This window comes from Pseudophryne corroboree, chromosome 1 (genome assembly GCF_028390025.1).
Source record: "Pseudophryne corroboree isolate aPseCor3 chromosome 1, aPseCor3.hap2, whole genome shotgun sequence".
In the NCBI taxonomy this organism is placed as follows: domain Eukaryota; kingdom Metazoa; phylum Chordata; class Amphibia; order Anura; family Myobatrachidae; genus Pseudophryne; species Pseudophryne corroboree.
This window is the reverse complement of record NC_086444.1, coordinates 847,711,676-847,732,085: the sequence shown is the minus strand read 5'-3', so window position 1 is coordinate 847,732,085 and position 20,410 is coordinate 847,711,676.

Sequence of the window (20,410 nt, the reverse complement as noted above, 5' to 3'; positions counted from 1 at the left end):
CCATCTTCGACCATCGCGTGTGACTCCATCGCCACCCCTACCCATAACGATTCCTTGAAGGGACCAGAGGGACATTAATAGATTAGGGAGAAGAGAGAGTAGAAAACACAGCGATAATGCGGAGAAGTGACATAGCAGCCATAATGATCCTTAAACAAATGTTAATGCATCTGCCCCTATATTTCTTTCCTGCCACCAGAAGTTCTCTGTTACTTGGGTTCTATATGACCATGCACAACTGCAGGGCCGTAACTAAATGTGCGCCGAGTGTGTGCTGCCCACAGCACATAGGCACTGTAGGCGCAACTGGCACACTCTCCCCCCATCCAGCGCAAAGTGGCCATGTCGGGCAGCACCCACGCTGTCAGATTTCCTATTGTACCATTGAGAGCTCCGGAGCGCTGCCTTGCACTCGGCAGCGGCGCACACGTAACTTTAGGAGCCGAAGGAAGAGTCCAGCGCAGGAGTGGACCGAAGCAGCATAGGGTGAGTCACAGAGGCGGAGGAAGGTTACAACTGGCAGCGGAAACACACACTTCACTCAGCGGCTCCACGCTGACGTCCCTCACTGTTCAATACACACTATCTACACCCACTCTCTGCTCCCCTCACTCACCCCCGCTCACAGCTTCCTACACTCACCCTCACTGCTGCCTACACCCACTCTCTCTGCTCCGCTCACTCACTGCTCCCTACACCCACTCTCTTTACTCCCCTCACTCACCCACCATCACTGCTCCCTACACCCACTTTCTCTGATCCCCTCACTCACCCACCCACACTGCTCCCTACACTCACCTTCACTGCTCCCTACACCCCACTCTCTCTGCTTACCTCACTGCTCCCTACACTCACCCTCACTGCTCCCTACATCCACTCTCTCTGCTTCCCTCACTGCTCCCTACATCCACTCTCTCTGCTTCCCTCCCTCACTGCTCCCTACACTCACCCTCACAGCTCCCTACACCCACTCTCTCTGCTTCCCTCACTCACTGCTTCTTATACTCACCCTCACTGCTCCCTACACCCACTCTGCTTCCCTCACTGCTCCCTACACTCACCCTCACAGCTCCCTACACCCACTCTCTCTGCTTCCCTCACTCACTGCTCCCTACACTCACCCTCACTGCTCCCTATACCTTTCCTCACTTTTCCCTACACTCAACCTTACTCACTGCTCTCCACAATGACCAGGACCGTAACTAGGTGTGCGCATTTGCCCTGTGGGGGCACCATCTACAGACACCCTGACAGGCTGCCTATTCTCTCATGTGGACTGCTGACGGCCACTCCTCCCGCTCCGCTGTGTACCCTGTCTGCAGCAGAGCAACATTTATTGTGTTCACAAAATACAGGAAATTCATTTCCAGTGAGGTCACTTCCTGTTTTCAGGTATATAAACCCCATACTGGCTTACAGACACTACACCTTGAAAAATACACCCCTTGGTGTCGAAACATGTCGGAGGAGTGATTGTCCAGGGGCTTCACATCCACGCCGATCTTTTGAGCATCAGTATTGTATACAGAACTAATACCCGGGTTCCATCACATGGTTTTGTTTGACTATTATGTATCCACCTATGGTTTTGTGTTCATAAGAGTTAAAGATACCTTTATGACTATTCTGCATATCTATTGAAAGTAAGAACAAAGTGAGCACTATTCTGTTTGTTATCACGGTGGTGCCCCATACTGTAGAGGATTTCTGCACACCACTCTTTTGGGGAGAGGATAAGGGTTTGATAATACCAACCTTCCCTGATCTTCACATAAAATAGAGTTGTTATTTATGCCCCTCTTTCTTCATTTTTCATACCTCCGTCCTCCACATCTGTGAGACATACTGAATGAGGAGAATCCAAATGAATGTTGGTTGAAGGACCATACATCTGCAACAAGTTTGGTGCAAGTACCTTTTTAATGTTTTAGCAGAGCATCTGCCGTCTATCGCCCTCAGCTCCAAGCTCTCACTTGCATGCCCCTATGTTTTTGGTGCGTGCGCTGGCCCAGTTTTTAATGTGGAGGGAGGGGGCGCCGATGTTGTTTCATGCACACAGCGCAAAAATTTCTAGTTACGGCACTGCACAACTGCCTGTCTGGAAATTTTCCCAGTGGCCTGTCAGCACCAAGATATAGTGCATCCAAAATATAAATTGTATGAAATTTATTTTAACCCTTCATCAACTCTTGCAACATTAGAGCTCTTAATCTACAGTACCACAAAAAGAGTCTAGAAAAACTATAATTTTTTTTTAACCATGTTTATAACATTTCACGTATTGTACTACACCAAGAAAAGGGGGATGGGAAACAAGTTCTAGGAATGAGATTAAGTAAGCATTATACATATGTGTTTTACAGGTCTATCCACATGTGGATCATAGTGTAGATAATTTATATTATATGAAATACACATATGACTCAATAGTTTGGAAGTGCTCACTGAGAGTTTTTTTTTGTAGAAAAACACAAGGCAAGAGAAAGTACTTTTGGGTTTGGGGCACTCAGCATATAATTAAAACAAAACTTATTATAGTGTTTCTTCATGTGCATGTAAGGAAAAAAATGAAAATAGATATCTATATGGTGAAACACAGTTTTTAATCCAGATCCATAAAAACAAACATAACAATAATAAACATCATATGTTAAATGTAATGTGCAAATGCATGGATAAATCGATATGTGGGGATCCTTAAGGGGCTGCAAATCTAATGATTACCGGCTGAAATTAGGGCTGTTAACGAACAGTCCTTAAAGCGCGTGAGTCACTGTAGATGGAATACCCGGGTTCAGTCGACCACCCGTGGAATTAATAAGAAATGACCACACGTGGCGCTACCGTTTAAAAAATACAATGAATTGCTTACACAATGATGACAGTAAATATCACTATCAAATCAAATTTCAAAAATCCATCATAGTGTAGATCATCACTCCTAGAATTTAAAGGAGAATCCAATAGTGCAAATAAGAGATGGCACCATAGAGAAATAAGACTTGTTTATTGGTCCCATTCACATAAATACAGATGAATCAATGCTTATCACCCTCATAGGGTTATCACGAAGAGAATCTTCATATAGGCAAATGCAGATCAATCAATTTTTATTCTCCTCATATGGTCGATAAGAGATCAATCTTTGTATAACTAGAACTTAAAAAGAGCAATATAGTGCAATCCTGTTTTTATAAAGAATAAATATTTAATATAACATTGCACTCACATGAAAAAAAATCATAAAAGCATATATCACCAGTTCCCTGGTCAATGTCCCCAACAGTCACGTCAGTCCAGATGTACTTGGAGCGCTTCAGAGAATCAGATGTCACACCCAAAGCAGGGAATATCAATGAAGAAACTCCTGGTTCTGTTGTGGCTGCAAGGTCCAATTGTCCCAGAGTCCCCTTTGTCCTGCTTGAACGCGTTTTCGGATCATACAATCCTTCCTCAGAAGCATCAGTCGACCACCCGCTCAGATGTCTAATTTGCCGTCCACCGACGTGTTTCAACCCGCCTGTATCGAGTCTTTTTCGCAGAAAGGACCTCCCAACTCAATTAGCACAGGCAGAAATGAGGGCCATTTTTGATTTGGGGACATTAAAACCAGGAGGTTTAAATCTCGATTTTGAATTAAAATGGTTTCTTTAATTAATCCCGGTCTTACCTTTTGGTTCTTTTTAATTCTCTCTTTCTATTGGCACTTCTTGGCACATTGGTATTTTTATAAGCACTGGTCACTTTAAAAGATGTGTGACGTTTATGGTTGTTTTTAAGTTTCTATTGTTATTGTTTTTGTTGTATGTTTACAGTCATACATACATATTTCTCTTTTGGAGGTACACTAATTGGAATATGTGGTCCAAACATGAGATGTATAAAGACATTTTGTGAAAACCATGACTGGAATATAACTGACGGCGAATCACGGACATTTAAAAGTGTGAGTAAATGTTGTCATGGTAACTCCTGAAGTGATGTAGCGGATGGAGATGGAAACGGGAAGCCGGACAGACGTGCACAGCAGAGATTCACGGGACTTGTAGTAGCACTAATTGTATAGGAATCAGCTGTGCACGCTGTCCGGGGATTGGACTAAGCCTATTTAAAAGAGGAGGTTTAATTTTGCATGGATATACATCGTAAATCCTACACCTTGAAAAAGACTTGATACAGGCGGGTTGAAACGCATCGGTGGACGTGTAGGGAGACGGGAGCGACAACTACTGTAGACCGGCACATTAGACATCTGAGCGGGTGGTCGACTGAACCCGGGTATTCCATCAGTGACTCACGCGCTTTAAGGACTGTTCGTTAACAGCCCTAATTTCAGCTGGTAATCTTTAGATTTGCAGTCCCTTAGAGACCCCACATATCGATTTATCCATGCATTTGCACTTTACATTTAACATGTGAAGTTTTTTATTGTTATGTTTGTTTTTATGGATCTAGATTTAAAACTGTGCTTCACCATATAGATATCTCTTTCCATTTTTTCCCTACATGCACATGAGGAAAATTACTGCACTCACAGCAGTGGAAAAGAGAAAACGGTGATTGTATCAGTCTATTCCCTCTAAGCGCTGTTATCTGTACATGTCACTTGTGTGTGACCCTAACCCCCCCCCCCCCCCCGGGCAGGTTCTAGGTATTTTGGCGCCCCGGGTGGAGAATAGGGGCGTGGCTTCATACAGGGGCGTGGTCAGTTACGCCCCCTGTAGAGTTGTGCCCCCATTTGTGCCCCCTGTAGCGTAGTGCTGCTTGCACACACACACACAAAAAAATAATACTCACAATCCCCGCTCCTGACCGCTGCAGACCTCCGCCGATGCCGCTCCTCTCCTCAGATCTATGGGAGAGACATCATGACGTCTCTCCCATAGTACAGCATACACAGACACTAGAGGTCAAATATGACCCCTAGCATGTCAGTCCCACAATGCTATGCGGTGCGCGATGACGTCATCGTGCACCGCACAGCAAAGGTACTCTCCAGGAAGGGAAACTAGACGCGTAGCGTCTGGTAGCGTCTAGTTTCTCTTCGTGCTAAGGACCTTTCCCATAATCCCCTGGGTCCATGTCACAATCTATGCCATAGTAAGTATTTTATGACTGCACTGAGGAACAGGGAATAATGGGGATATATACTGCTAGGCATTGGACCCCGCACTGCTTCTTGCCAGGCATACACATGGTTAGCAGGGTTGTGGCTGGGGAATAGGATACAGAGGCACCCACAGAGCTCAGGTAAGGTGTTGCAGAGTAACAGCACCTGTCACTGTGAGGAGACACCACTCAAGCATATTGTGGAGGGCGACTTGGCTGCTTCTCTTTTGAGCCGGCTGCAGCACAGCTCCACCATCCAGCAGCACCATGCGTCCAGCCAGCCGGGGGCCGGGATAGAAGAGCTGCAGGCAATCAGCGAGCTGGTGGGTGGGGCCTGTGAGTGCAGCCGCGAATCAGTAGAGGGAGGGCGGGGCGAGGTGTGTGCAGCGCCGGGTCTGCATTCTTATGCTCAGTGCCGGGCTCGGAAGGTCCTCTCCAGGAAGGGAAACTAGACGCGTAGCGTAGCGTCTAGTTCCCTTCACTGCGGGGGACACAGCAGGGGGCACAGTAGCGGATCTTGCCATGGTGCGGCGCCCTCCGGATGGCGCCGGCGCCCTTCGGAAGGCGGCGCCCCGGGCAAAATTCCTGCTTGCCCGTGGCAAGATCCGCTACTGCTCCTCCCCTCGCCCCACCCCGCCTAACCCTAAACTTTCCCGGGTTGCCTAACCCTAAGTCCCCCTCCCCACAGCTTAACCCTAACCCTCAAACCCACAGTCTAACCCTAACCCTAACCCTCCCACCGCAGCTTAATCCTAACCCACCCATGGTTTACCACTCCGCAGGCATGGCAAATCCTCATTCGGGATCCTGGCATTCAGGATCCTAGCACCAGGATAGTGATCAATGTTGGGATGCCGGCGTTGGCATTCCGAGTAGTGTCGGGATTCCAGCATCTGCATTTTGACTGCCTGGATCCCGACCACCGGGATCTTGACCGGATCCCAGGATAGTTACTACCTCATTCTCTCAAGCATCTACTTCCAAAAAAAAGTCTTGTGGACAGGGCCAGACTGCCCATCTGGCACTTCTGGCAAATGCCAAAAGGGCCAATGGCCTGATGAGCCAGTCCGACCACTCAGACAGGCGGGCTGGCTTAGCAGAGCAGCTTCACAGCACTCTGCAGGGCTATCTGGCACCTGGAGACAAAAGCTGGCCTAGCAGCTCTGCCTGTCAGCGCTCTGCTCAACCGCCCAACAAACAGAATCATGGGAGCATGCCGCTAAGTCAAGCCTTTTTGTGCCACGACTATGCCCCCTTTCGGCTACGTACACACATGCGCACTACTATGCCAGGGCCCCTGTACAGCCACAGTCCATCAGTGCTTGTGCATCAGGATAAATTAACACTGGCACAGACTGAAAAGCTTTCTTGAGCTGATTGAAAGCATGTTGTGAATGACATTTCCATACAAATGGTACTTTATTTGGGTGAGGGCTGTCAGAGACTGTACAAACTTTTAATAAATCATTGATAATAATTATCAAAACTCAAAAAGCACTGAATAGTCTTCATATTGGATTGTTCTGGCCATTCGTGAATTGCCCATGTCTTATTCATGTCCAAATCAATTCTACTATTAGACTTTATGAGCCCTGGTTCTGTTCTCAGCTGGGAACAAAGCAAAAAAGAGCAAGTAACTGTGCACCTAGACAATCCAGGTCCAGATTAAAGGCTTTGTGGGCCTGGGGCTGAAAATGTTCAAGACCTATTATGAGACGTAGAGGGGGTGTGACCTGTGGCGGGCCTACATTTTTAGAGCTCTGAAGCTTGAACAGCGCTCAGCACCAGCAAAATTACTTTGACACCTCCTTGTCCCGGGCTCCTTATCACCTTTCATTGCTCCCAGCCTCCTTACTAGGACAGGCCCTCCACCATTCCTGGGAATATCACAAAGAGAAGTTTTGTAGGCTCGGAAATGGTAATTTAAAACAGATACACGTTTCATGCTATTTACAGAGCGCAAATCACAAAGCTAGATTACAACTTCCAGCTTCTCCCGTGGTACTAAGTGGCACGCATCCAAGCTGTAAAAGCAGCTATGCTGTACTAGGAGCTTGGTTGTCATGGTGTTATTGGTGATTAGCTATAACCATGCACTACATAAAAACTAGAGATGAAAATATTATTTTTGGTGTTAAAATCCATGTGAGATGAATGATGATATTATCACTAAAATAACCGTATTTTAATAACACACACTTGAAAACTCCATCAACTTTGTTTAAAAATGTAATCATTAAAAAAAAAGTTGCTTCAGGGCCCCACTGGGATTAATGGGCACTGAAGCTTAATCTTCATTAGTTTCACAGTAGATCCACTCCTGGGTGTGACCAATGCTGTGTGGGTGCCACAAGGGTATGTACACCCCACTACACTATCAGCCCCAATGTCTCCTATAAAAATTGCATAATTTTGTGAGGAAAATAGAAATACAATTGTAATGCCATGACCAGCTGGGCAGTCATGATGATGGGCCTATTTTGGGGGGTAATTTAGACCTGATTGCTGTTGTGCGAATTTGCAATGTGGCCAATTATCGATTGACTGCACATGCGTATGGATCATAGTGCGCACATGTGAGGCCAAACTGCGAAAAAATCCTGCGTCTTTTTTTATTGCTAGGCGTATGCAAGTTGATTGACAGGAAGCGGATGTTTGGGGTTGGTAACTGGCCATTTTCTGGGATTGTCAGGAAAAACGCTGGCGTTCCCAAGCGTTTGCAGGGAGGGTGTGTGACGTCAGCTCTGGCCCCCGAATAGCCTGTTTCTATCGCACTGTAGGAGTAGGTCCTGGGCTATGCACAGACTGGAAAAAAAAATTGATGGTTAACGAGTTGCGAACGGATTTGCAGCTGACTGGCGTTTGCAAAGCTTTTCACTCGGCATATGCAGACTTTCACGGACTATTCACTCTCCTGGGTGGCAACAATCTGCAAATTTGCAGAGGAACAATCAGGTCTGAATTAGGCCCTTTTTGTGGAGGCCTGGAGCTGTAGTCATATTTTCCCCATTCTTAATTTGACCCAGATGTTAGAAGTGTAGTGCGCTACTGCACAGTCTCCAACAACATAGCTTCTCAATGGATGCTTAATTTTCCTTACCAAGATAGCCGCCAATACTTACACTACAAATGCGTGATGCCATTTTGTTTACTATGTATGCGTGATACAGTGGAGGGCAGACAGAGCTGGACTGGACATCTGGCGCTTCTGGCAAACACCAGAAGGGCCGATGGCCATCCGCAAGCCCACCTGAGCAGCACTGCCTCCTGGCATTGTGCTCAGTGGGTGGAGATTCTGGGGGGCATGGCTTGGCGGCCATTGCTGACTGACATACTTCATTTGACCATCATGCCTGTCTGCAGAATACAGTTCTCCTGGAGGCTCCTCCACAAGCCTACCTCTCTCTACCCGCTTCTGCAGCCTCCCTGGTTACTGGTGGAAACTTCGGTCCACCCTTTGATGCTAGACATATGGATTCTTGGTCTGCTCTGTGGCCATCTCACCCACAACTGGCTGGCCCGGTAACAGCTCTCTGCTGGCTCCCTTGTGGTCGAGCCCTGGACTCCTTCCTGCCTGGGCTGCGAATAAGGTCCTGGCTGCTGCCCAGTGAAGAACTGTAAGCTGGGATATTCTCCCACTTTGAACCCGTGGACCAAATCCTGACGTCATCCGTCGGCCATGGCTACAGGACATATTGGGGCTTGTTTGATGTTCTCCCCTGACCTCAACAAGATTTGTAGAAAACCAAAGATATGTAGAAAACCAAATAGGCTGCAAACTCAAAGTTCTGAAATCTGATATTGGTGGAGAATATCTTAAAGGAGAGGTGGAACAATTCTTGAGAAAATATGGAATAGGGCATTATTTGATCATTGCTTATAGTTCTGAGCAAAACGATGTTAGTGAACAAGCAACCCATACACTAATGTAGAAAGCGTGATCTATTTCTGAAGGACGCAAAACTAGAGAATCAGTTTTGGGTGGAAGTCGTGTCCACAGCAGTTTACAAAAAGAATCATTCTACAAAAGTTGCTTAAAAACATGACACCAGTTGAAGCCTGATAAAAAAACACCTAAGAATATTTGGAAGTACTGCTTTTGTCCATATACCATGTTGGATTCAAAATCAGTAAAGTGCACAGTGCTTGGCTATTGCCATGAAAGCAAAGGTTACAGAATATGGATTACAAGTACAGGGATGTTGTATTTAAAGAAGAAAACGGATTTTGACATACAGAGCAAGTATGTTTCATTGGACACAGCTGCAGATAAATCTGAACCAGAAACTACCAGCATTGAGTTCTAACCACAATAAAGATCATCTGCTAGAACAAATATTGGCAAGCCACCCAGAAGATATGCATTTTTGTTTTGTTTTGCATTCATTCTGTCTTGAGAAATTCAAAAGCCAAAGTAAAAAACTGATTGCTATGAATGGAAATCTAAAGTGGGAGAAGAGACTAGAACATAAGAACATAAAAGTCAAGAACATAAAAGGCATCAAGATTTGTGTCAGTGACACCAATTGAAAAGTTATATAGATGTGTCCTCTTGCATCTTTGCTCTAAATGCGGCATTCGGGCCTCCAAATCCCCGCATGTCGTGGCATAGCGTCTTGTACCGAAAAGCCATGGCGTGAATCCACGCCATGCAATACACAGTTTAACCGCTGGGTGGGGAATGCTCCATGGATGAAACTTCAGTACTGATAACAGTACAGTATTGTGTCAGTGGATGGTGATCCCTGATATACGGCCAATCACAGTCGGGCAGTGTAAACAGTCATTGTGCTTGGCACCTCCTCCCAAGCTTAATTTCTACAGTATTCTACAGTACAGTACACTATACACTACACTGAACAGCATTTTGCCATGAATGCAGAGCCTGAGTGGCCCTCTTCCCCTGTCACACTGTGTGCTCATATAGCACCTGACCATTCATCCTGTCACCCTGTGGACCCATCTGTATTGGTTCATGTCACTGAATGCCTTTCTGTCGTTTTATCTTGGATGTCATCTCGCCACCTCAAACTTAATATTTCAAAGACAGAGTTAATTATATTTCCACCGGCCAATAGTAGGTACCAACCTGATATCTCTATCACTGTTAAGAACTCGACAATCTACCCTACCCCACAAGCCTACTGACTAGGTGTCACTCTTGACTCAGAACTGTCCTTTGCTCCCCACATTCAATCTGTCTCAAAATCCTGTTACATGCATCTTAAAAAACATATCCAAAATACGACCATACCTTACACAAGACACAGCAAAAAATAAGAATTTACTTACCGATAATTCTATTTCTCGTAGTCCGTAGTGGATGCTGGGGACTCCGTCAGGACCATGGGGATTAGCGGCTCCGCAGGAGACAGGGCACAAAAGTAAAAGCTTTAGGACTAGGTGGTGTGCACTGGCTCCTCCCCCTATGACCCTCCTCCAAGCCTCAGTTAGGATACTGTGCCCGGACGAGCGTACACAATAAGGAAGGATTTTGAATCCCGGGTAAGACTCATACCAGCCACACCAATCACACTGTACAACTTGTGATCTGAACCCAGTTAACAGCATGATAACAGAGGAGCCTCTGAAAAGATGGCTCACAACAATAATAACCCGATTTTTGTAACAATAACTATGTACAAGTATTGCAGACAATCCGCACTTGGGATGGGCGCCCAGCATCCACTACGGACTACGAGAAATAGAATTATCGGTAAGTAAATTCTTATTTTCTCTGACGTCCTAAGTGGATGCTGGGGACTCCGTCAGGACCATGGGGATTATACCAAAGCTCCCAAACGGGCGGGAGAGTGCGGATGACTCTGCAGCACCGAATGAGAGAACTCCAGGTCCTCCTCAGCCAGGGTATCAAATTTGTAGAATTTTGCAAACGTGTTTGCCCCTGACCAAGTAGCAGCTCGGCAAAGTTGTAAAGCCGAGACCCCTCGGGCAGCCGCCCAAGATGAGCCCACCTTCCTTGTGGAATGGGCATTTACAGATTTTGGCTGTGGCAGGCCTGCCACAGAATGTGCAAGCTGAATTGTACTACAAATCCAACGAGCAATCGTCTGCTTAGAAGCAGGAGCACCCAGCTTGTTGGGTGCATACAGGATAAACAGCGAGTCAGTTTTCCTGACTCCAGCCGTCCTGGAAATATATATTTTCAGGGCCCTGACAACGTCTAGCAACCTGGAGTCCTCCAAGTCCCTAGTAGCCGCAGGCACCACAATAGGTTGGTTCAGGTGAAACGCTGACACCACCTTAGGGAGAAACTGGGGACGAGTCAGCAGTTCTGCCCTGTCCGAATGGAAAATCAGATATGGGCTTTTGTGAGACAAAGCCGCCAATTCTGACACTCGCCTGGCCGAGGCCAGGGCCAACAGCATGGTCACTTTCCATGTGAGATATTTCAAATCCACAGATTTGAGCGGTTCAAACCAATGTGATTTGAGGAATCCCAGAACTACGTTGAGATCCCACGGTGCCACTGGAGGCACAAAAGGGGGTTGTATATGCAGTACTCCCTTGACGAATGTCTGGACTTCAGGAACTGAAGCCAATTCTTTCTGGAAGAAAATCGACAGGGCTGAAATTTGAACCTTAATGGACCCCAATTTGAGGCCCATAGACACTCCTGTTTGCAGGAAATGCAGGAATCGACCGAGTTGAAATTCCTCCGTGGGGGCCTTCCTGGCCTCACACCACGCAACATATTTTCGCCAAATGCGGTGATAATGTTGTGCGGTCACCTCCTTCCTGGCTTTGACCAGGGTAGGTATGACCTCTTCCGGAATGCCTTTTTCCCTTAGGATCCGGCGTTCAACCGCCATGCCGTCAAACGCAGCCGCGGTAAGTCTTGGAACAGACAGGGTCCTTGCTGAAGCAAGTCCCTTCTTAACGGCAGAGGCCATGGGTCCTCTGTGAGCATCTCTTGAAGTTCCGGGTACCAAGTCCTCCTTGGCCAATCCGGAACCACGAGTATAGTTCTTACTCCTCTCTGTCTTATAATTCTCAGTACCTTGGGTATGAGAGGAAGAGGAGGGAACACATACACTGACTGGTACACCCACGGTGTTACCAGAGCGTCCACAGCTATTGCCTGAGGGTCCCTTGACCTGGCGCAATACCTGTCCAGTTTTTTGTTGAGGCGGGACGCCATCATATGTCCACCTTTGGTTTTTCCCAATGGTTCACAATCATGTGGAAGACTTCCGTGTGAAGTCCCCACTCTCCCGGGTGGAGGTCGTGCCTGCTGAGGAAGTCTGCTTCCCAGTTGTCCACTCCCGGAATGAACACTGCTGACAGTGCTATCACATGATTTTCCGCCCAGCGAAGAATCCTTGCAGCTTCTGCCATTGCCCTCCTGCTTCTTGTGCCGCCCTGTCTGTTTACGTGGGCGACTGCCGTGATGTTGTCCGACTGGATCAGCACCGGCTGACCTTGAAGCAGAGGTCTTGCTAGGCATAGAGCATTGTAAATTGCCCTTAGCTCCAGTATATTTATGTGGAGAGAAGTCTCTAGACTTGACCACGTTCCCTGGAAATTTCTTCCCTGTGTGACTGCTCCCCAGCCTCTCAGGCTGGCATCCGTGGTCACCAGGATCCAATCCTGAATGCCGAATCTGCGGCCCTCTAGTAGATGAGCACTCTGCAGCCTCCACAGAAGAGACACCCTTGTCCTCGGAGACAGGGTTATCCGCTGATGCATCTGAAGATGCGATCCGGACCATTTGTCCAGCAGATCCCACTGAAAAGTTCTTGCGTGAAATCTGCCGAATGGAATCGCTTCGTAAGAAGCCACCATTTTTCCCAGGACCCTTGTGCAATGATGCACTGACACTTTTCCTGGTTTTAGGAGGTTCCTGACTAGCTCGGATAACTCCCTGGCTTTCTCCTCCGGGAGAAACACCTTTTTCTGGACTGTGTCCAGAATCATCCCTAGGAACAGCAGACGTGTCGTCGGGATCAGCTGCGATTTTGGAATATTTAGAATCCACCCGTGCTGTTGTAGCAGTACCCGAGATAGTGCTACTCCGACCTCCAACTGTTCCCTGGACTTTGCCCTTATCAGGAGATCGTCCAAGTAAGGGATAATTAAGACGCCTTTTCTTCGAAGAAGAATCATCATTTCGGCCATTACCTTGGTAAAGACCCGGGGTGCCGTGGACAATCCAAACGGCAGCGTCTGAAACTGATAATGACAGTTCTGTACTACGAACCTGAGGTACCCTTGGTGAGAAGGGCAAATTGGGACATGAAGGTAAGCATCCTTGATGTCCAGGGACACCATATAGTCCCCTTCTTCCAGGTTCGCTATCACTGCTCTGAGTGACTCCATCTTGAATTTGAACCTTTGTATGTAAGTGTTCAAAGATTTCAGATTTAGAATAGGTCTCACCGAGCCGTCTGGCTTCGGTACCACAAATAGTGTCGAATAATACCCCTTTCCCTGTTGTAGGAGGGGTACTTTGATTATCACCTGCTGGGAATACAGCTTGTGAATTGCTTCCAATACTGCCTCCCTGTCGGAGGGAGACGTTGGTAAAGCAGACTTCAGGAACCTGCGAGGGGGAGACGTCTCGAATTCCAATCTGTACCCCTGGGATACTACCTGTAGGATCCAGGGGTCCACTTGCGAGTGAGCCCACTGCGCGCTGAAACTCTTGAGACGACCCCCCACCGCACCTGAGTCCGCTTGTAAGGCCCCAGCGTCATGCTGAGGACTTGGCAGAAGCGATGGAGGGCTTCTGTTCCTGGGAAGAGGCTGTCTGCTGCAGTCTTTTTCCCTTTCCTCTACCCCGGGGCAGATATGACTGGCCTTTTGCCCGCTTGCCCTTATGGGGACGAAAGGACTGAGGCTGAAAAGACGGTGTCTTTTTCTGCTGAGAGGTGAGTTGGGGTAAAAAGGTGGATTTTCCAGCTGTTGCCGTGGCCACCAGGTCCGAAAGACCGAACCCAAATAACTCCTCCCCTTTATACGGCAATACTTCCATATGCCGTTTGGAATCCGCATCACCTGACCACTGTCGTGTCCATAAACATCTTCTGGTAGAAATGGACATCGCACTTACTCTTGATGCCAGGGTGCAAATATCCCTCTGTGCATCACGCATATATAGAAACGCATCTTTTAAACGCTCTATAGTCAATAAAATACTGTCCCTGTCCAGGGTATCAATATTTTCAGTCAGGGACTCCGACCACGCCACCCCAGCGCTGCACATCCAGGCTGAGGCAATCGCTGGTCGCAGTATAACACCAGTATGTGTGTATATACTTTTTAGGACATTTTCCAGCTTCCTATCAACTGGCTCCTTGAGGGCGGCCGTATCAGGAGACGGTAACGCCACTTGTTTTGATAAGCGTGTGAGTGCCTTATCCACCCTAGGGGGTGTTTCCCAACGCGCCCTAACTTCTGGCGGGAAAGGGTATAATGCCAATAATTTCTTAGATATCAGCAATTTTTTTATCGGGGGAGACCCACGCATCATCACACACTTCATTTAATTCTTCTGATTCAGGAAAAACTACGGGTAGTTTTTTCACACCCCACATAATACCCTTTTTTGTGGTACTTGTAGTATCAGAAATATGCAAAGCCTCCTTCATTGCCGTGATCATATAACGTGTGGCCCTACTGGAAAATACGTTTGTTTCTTCACCGTCGACACTGGAGTCAGTGTCCGTGTCTGTGTCTGTGTCGACCGACTGAGGTAATGGGCGCTTTAGAGCCCCTGACGGTGTTTGAGACGCCTGGACAGGCACTAACTGACTTGCCGGCTGTCTCATGTCGTCAACAGTTTTTTGTAAAGTGCTGACACTATCACGTAATTCCTTAAATAAGACCATCCAGTCAGGTGTCGACTCCCTAGGGGGTGACATCACTAATACAGGCAATTGCTCCGCCTCCACACCATTTTCCTCCTCATACATGTCGACACACGCGTACCGACACACAGCACACACACAGGGAATGCTCTGATAGAGGACAGGACCCCACTAGCCCTTTGGGGAGACAGAGGGAGAGTTTGCCAGCACACACCAGAGCGCTATATATGTATAGGGACAACCTTATAAATAAGTGTTTCTCCCTTATAGCTGCTATATATGTTTTTATATGCCAAATTAGTGCCCCCCCCCCTCTCTTTTTTACCCTGTTTCTGTAGTGCAGGACTGCAGGGGAGAGTCAGGGAGATGTCCTTCCAGCGGAGCTGTGAGGGAAAATGGCGCTTGTGTGCTGAGGAGATAGGCTCCGCCCCCTTCACGGCGGCCTTTCTCCCGCTTTTTATGAGGTAAAATGGCAGGGGTTAAATACATCCATATAGCCCAGGAGCTACATGTGATGTATTTTTTACCATAAATAGTGTTTTCATTGCGTCTCAGGGCGCCCCCCCCCAGCGCCCTGCACCCTCAGAGACCGGAGTGTGAAGTGTGCTGAGAGCAATGGCGCACAGCTGCAGTGCTGTGCGCTACCTTTCTTGAAGACAAGATGCCTTCTGCCGCCGATTTCTGGACCTCTTCACTCTTCTGGCTCTGTAAGGGGGCCGGCGGCGCGGCTCCGGGACCCATCCATGGCTGGGCCTGTGATCGTCCCTCTGGAGCTAATGTCCAGTAGCCAAGAAGCCCAATCCACTCTGCACGCAGGTGAGTTCGCTTCTTCTCCCCTTAGTCCCTCGATGCAGTGAGCCTGTTGCCAGCAGGACTCACTGAAAATAAAAAACCTAAGTCTATACTTTTATTCTAAGCAGCTCAGGAGAGCTACCTAGATTGCACCCTTCTCGGCCGGGCACAAAAACCTAACTGAGGCTTGGAGGAGGGTCATAGGGGGAGGAGCCAGTGCACACCACCTAGTCCTAAAGCTTTTACTTTTGTGCCCTGTCTCCTGCGGAGCCGCTAATCCCCATGGTCCTGACGGAGTCCCCAGCATCCACTTAGGACGTCAGAGAAACTCTAATCCATGCTTTCATTAGCTCCCGCATTGATTATTGCAATAGTCTTCTTACTGGTCTTACCAAAAAGAGACTCTCGCCACTACAATCCATTCTGAATGGAGCTGCGAGGCTAATCTTCCTCGTTGGACATTCATCTTCTGCAGATCCGCTCTGTCAGTCCCTCCATTGGTTACCTGTATTCTACCATATTCAGTATAACTTACTTTTACTCACACATAAGGCCATTAATCAAACTACACCAATGTATATCGCTTCGCTTATCTCAAAATATCTCCCAACCCGACCTCTCTGCTCTTCACAAGATCTATGTCTCTCATCCACACTCATTACTCACTTCCCTGCACGATTGCAGGACTTCCTTCGGGCTGCACCCATTCTGTGGAATGCGCTACCTCGCACAATAACTCTCCCTTATGGGTCTATTTACTAATCCTTGGACTGAGATAAAGTGGATGGAGATAAAGTACCAGCCAATCAGCTCCTAACTCATTTTTCAAACACAGCCTGTGGCATGGCAGTTAGGAGCCGATTGGGTTAGTAAATATAGACCCCTCAGTCTCCAAACCTTCAAGCTTTCCGAGAAAACTCACCTCTTCAGGCTAGTTTATCACATTCTAGAACCGCTCACTCAACCTTCATAAGCTTTCCTATCCAATTATATCCCTACTGTACAGTCCATACATATATCCTCCAGAGATGTAGTTAATATCCTGGCTGTCAGGATCCCGGCGTTCAGGATCCCGATGCCAGAATCCGGACAGCCGAGAATGCCAACAGCCTTGCCATGGCGATTCCCACTCGTGGCAATAGAACCTGTAGCGAGCACAGCGAGCCACCTTGCCTGCAGTGTGGTGAGCGCAGCGTACCTGCAAGGGGCCTCCATGCGGTAACCCCGCTGTCAGCACTCTGGTGGGCGGGATGCTGCCGTCGGGATATTGACAGTTGGCATCCCGTCCACCAGGATTTTATATCCAACCCATCCTCCACATATTTTTTCTTCCTTCATTTTCCCTTCCTTTTGATATTGGAATATCATTGCTGTCATGTGATATCATGCAGCCCACCTAGAACCTTTGCAAACCGGTGGACAACTATGCAATAGATAGCACCTATCCTTGTGAATCAATGCCTATTTCCCTATAGACTGTAAGTTTGCGAGCAGGGCCTTCCTACCTTTATGATTGTTTGTTATTTCCCAGTTTTGTGTTATCATTGTGTCCAATTGTAAAGCACAACGGAATTTGCTGCACTATATAAGAAACTGTTAATAAATAATAATAAATAAATAAATAAATAAATACATATAGTACCTGACCCCTCTCCTGTCAACCTGTGCACTCATATAGTACCTGACCTCTTTAACCTGTGCGATCATATAGTGCCTGACTACCTCTCTCATGTCTCACTGTGCACCCATATAGTACATGACCCTTCTACCCTTTCACACTGTATGCCCATATAGTACCTGACACCCTGTCCCCCAGTGCAACCATATACTGTACACTGTAGTACCTGTCCCTCTTCTCCTGTCACCCTATGCTCTTATATAATACCTGGCCCATATTGCCCATCACCCTGTGTGCCCAAATAGTACCTGATCCCTCTTCTCTGTCACATGGTGTGCCCATATAGTACCTGACCCATCTTTCTCTGTCACTCTGTGCGCTCGTACCTGACCCCTCTCCCCTGTGCACCCATACAGTTCCGGACCCCTCTCCTTCATCACACTGGTGCCCATATAGTAACTGTCCCATCTTGCCCTGTCACCCTGTGCACCCGTACCTGACCCCTCTCCCATGTGCACCCATATAGTACTTGACCCATCTCCTTGTGCACCCATATAGTACAAGACCCATCTCCCTTGTCACCATGTATGCCCAAATAGTACCTGACCCCCTGACCCCCAGTGCATTCATATGGTACTTGACACCGCCTCATGTCTTCTGGGCACACATGACACCCCCTCTCCTGTCACCCTGTACATCCAAATACAGTAGCTCCTTTTATTCTGTGAGTCCATACTGTATATTGTTTGACACCCTGAATTGCCATATATTGCCTCACAGCACTCCCTTGTCAACCAGTGCTTTATACAGTTAAACAAAAAGTTTATGATGTATGTATATCACCGTAAAACATTTAACTGTATAAAACATTTTTTTTTCAAAAATCACGCAATTTTTTTTTTATTTCTTTAAATGATAAAATTATTCATATAATTGCCATCTAGCACTTATTCAGTATCATTTTATTAACAAATCTGCAGATTTGTTAGGAAATTTATACTGGATCAGGCCAAAATAGCAACATAATCTGATACTAAACAAAATCAACCATTTTAGAGGCATTTTTGGAAAAAAATATTATCCAGTTAAGAGGTTAGCAGTGGCCTTAGTTTAAAAGTAAAAAACAACTACACATACTGAGGTTCAGATTTGATTTGGAGTTGGGAGTAAAGCAAAAAAGAGCAAGGAACTGTGCACCTTGGAAAAACCATGTTGCACAGCAGGTGAGGTAAATTTAGGGTACAGTATACAGTGAATTTCCCGACTGTTGGGATCTCGGCAGTCGAAATACCAATGCCAGAATCCCAACAGCGGAGACAGTGCCGGCGATCAAAATCCCAACAGATGCCCAGTAATCCCTCTAGGGTGGTGGTCCACGCCACCACCCAAGGGGGAATAGAATGTTGTGATCAGTGAAGCCCACGAGGGGACACGCTGCGCTAGTTGTCGGGATTTTGACTATCGGGATTCCGGCGTTGGTCTCCTGACCGCCGGGATCTTGACAGTCGGGAATTCATACTGAATCCAAATTTAAACTGTGCAAAGATATTTAAATTTGGAAGGGGTGTGTCCAAACTGAATCCAAATTGCTGTGTCAAATAAAGCTGTACAGTATTTGTGGTCCATGCAAAGTCAGCCAGTATTTACCCTGAATGCAAAAAATGTTATGTATTTGCTGGGTGGTATTCATGTGACCGCCGGTCAGCTGACCGACAGTCACATGACCTCCTCCACCAGCTCGACGGCTCACTATCCCGATGGTCGGCATGCCGACCAACAGGGACTATTTCCACTCGTGGGTGTCCACGACACCCATAGAGTGGGAATAGAACCCGTGGTGACCGCAGGTCGCCACCGAGCCCGCAGCGTGGCGAGCGCAGCGAGCCCGCAAGGGGCTTGCTGCACTCGCCCCTCCCCACCGGGATCCCGGCGTTGGTATGCTGCCGGGATCCCGGCGTCAGTAAGCTGACTGGCGGTCTCCTGACCGGCGGTCAGCAGTACTACACCCAGATACTCCACCCGCATTGCACCATGCTTTGTCTCAGGTGTTGAAAATCTGTGTACAACTTGGTGGTTTAGCAGTGTTATATACATACCAGCGGAGATGCAACAAAACCAGAGCACAAGTCCAGTAAGCCTTAAACAGGTTGTGTGGTTTATAGAATAGGTTATTGTACAGTCGTATCCACTGTTACACTAGATGTCCAAACCATGAAGCAGAGCTTGCAGCGGAGCGAGGTTAGGTAGCTCACCAGGATCCGGTCTCTAGGTCGATAGTAACTAGGTTGACACTATCTAGGTCGACCACTATTGGTCGACAGTAACTAGGTTGACAGAGATTCTAGGTCGACAGGGTCTCTAGGTCGACATGTTCTAGGTCGAGAAGGTCAAAAAGTCGACATGAGTTTATCACAATTTTTTTTTAACTTTTTCATATTTAACAATCCATGCGGACTATGATTGGGAATAGCAACCTGTGCCGAGCGCAGTGGTAGCGGAGCGAGCCATGCAAGGAGACACGGTGCAGTAAATGGGGTTCCCAGTCACTGTACGGAGAAAACTACACCAAAAAAACATTAAAAACTCATGTCGACCTTTTGACCTCTCGACCTAGAACTTGTCGACCTAGAGACCCTGTCGACCTAGCATCCCTTTTGACCTAGTTACTGTCGACCAATAATGGTCGACCTAGACACTGTCGAGTATCTACCTTCCATACCACACCCAGATCACCAGCTGATGACTGTATCAGGTGCAGGCGCAGGAACAGCTGTCATAACAGGCATTGTTCTCAGGTCTCAGCTGTCCTCCTCTGTATCGCACATACACAGTCAACAAGATGGCGCCATGAATGTGCAGTTATAGTATTGGTGCCCATTGATAGCGTATGTTAACCTATTCAGGTCTGATTATGAATTCTCTTCAGTCATCAGTCAGAATGCTGTTTCCCTTAGCAACCGGTTGGAGATCAGTGAATGAATAAGTGACACAGGATCATTGTGTAACCTAAGCAGTTCATAGTTGATCTGTTAGGGGGCCATCATGGCTTTATTTTTATAGC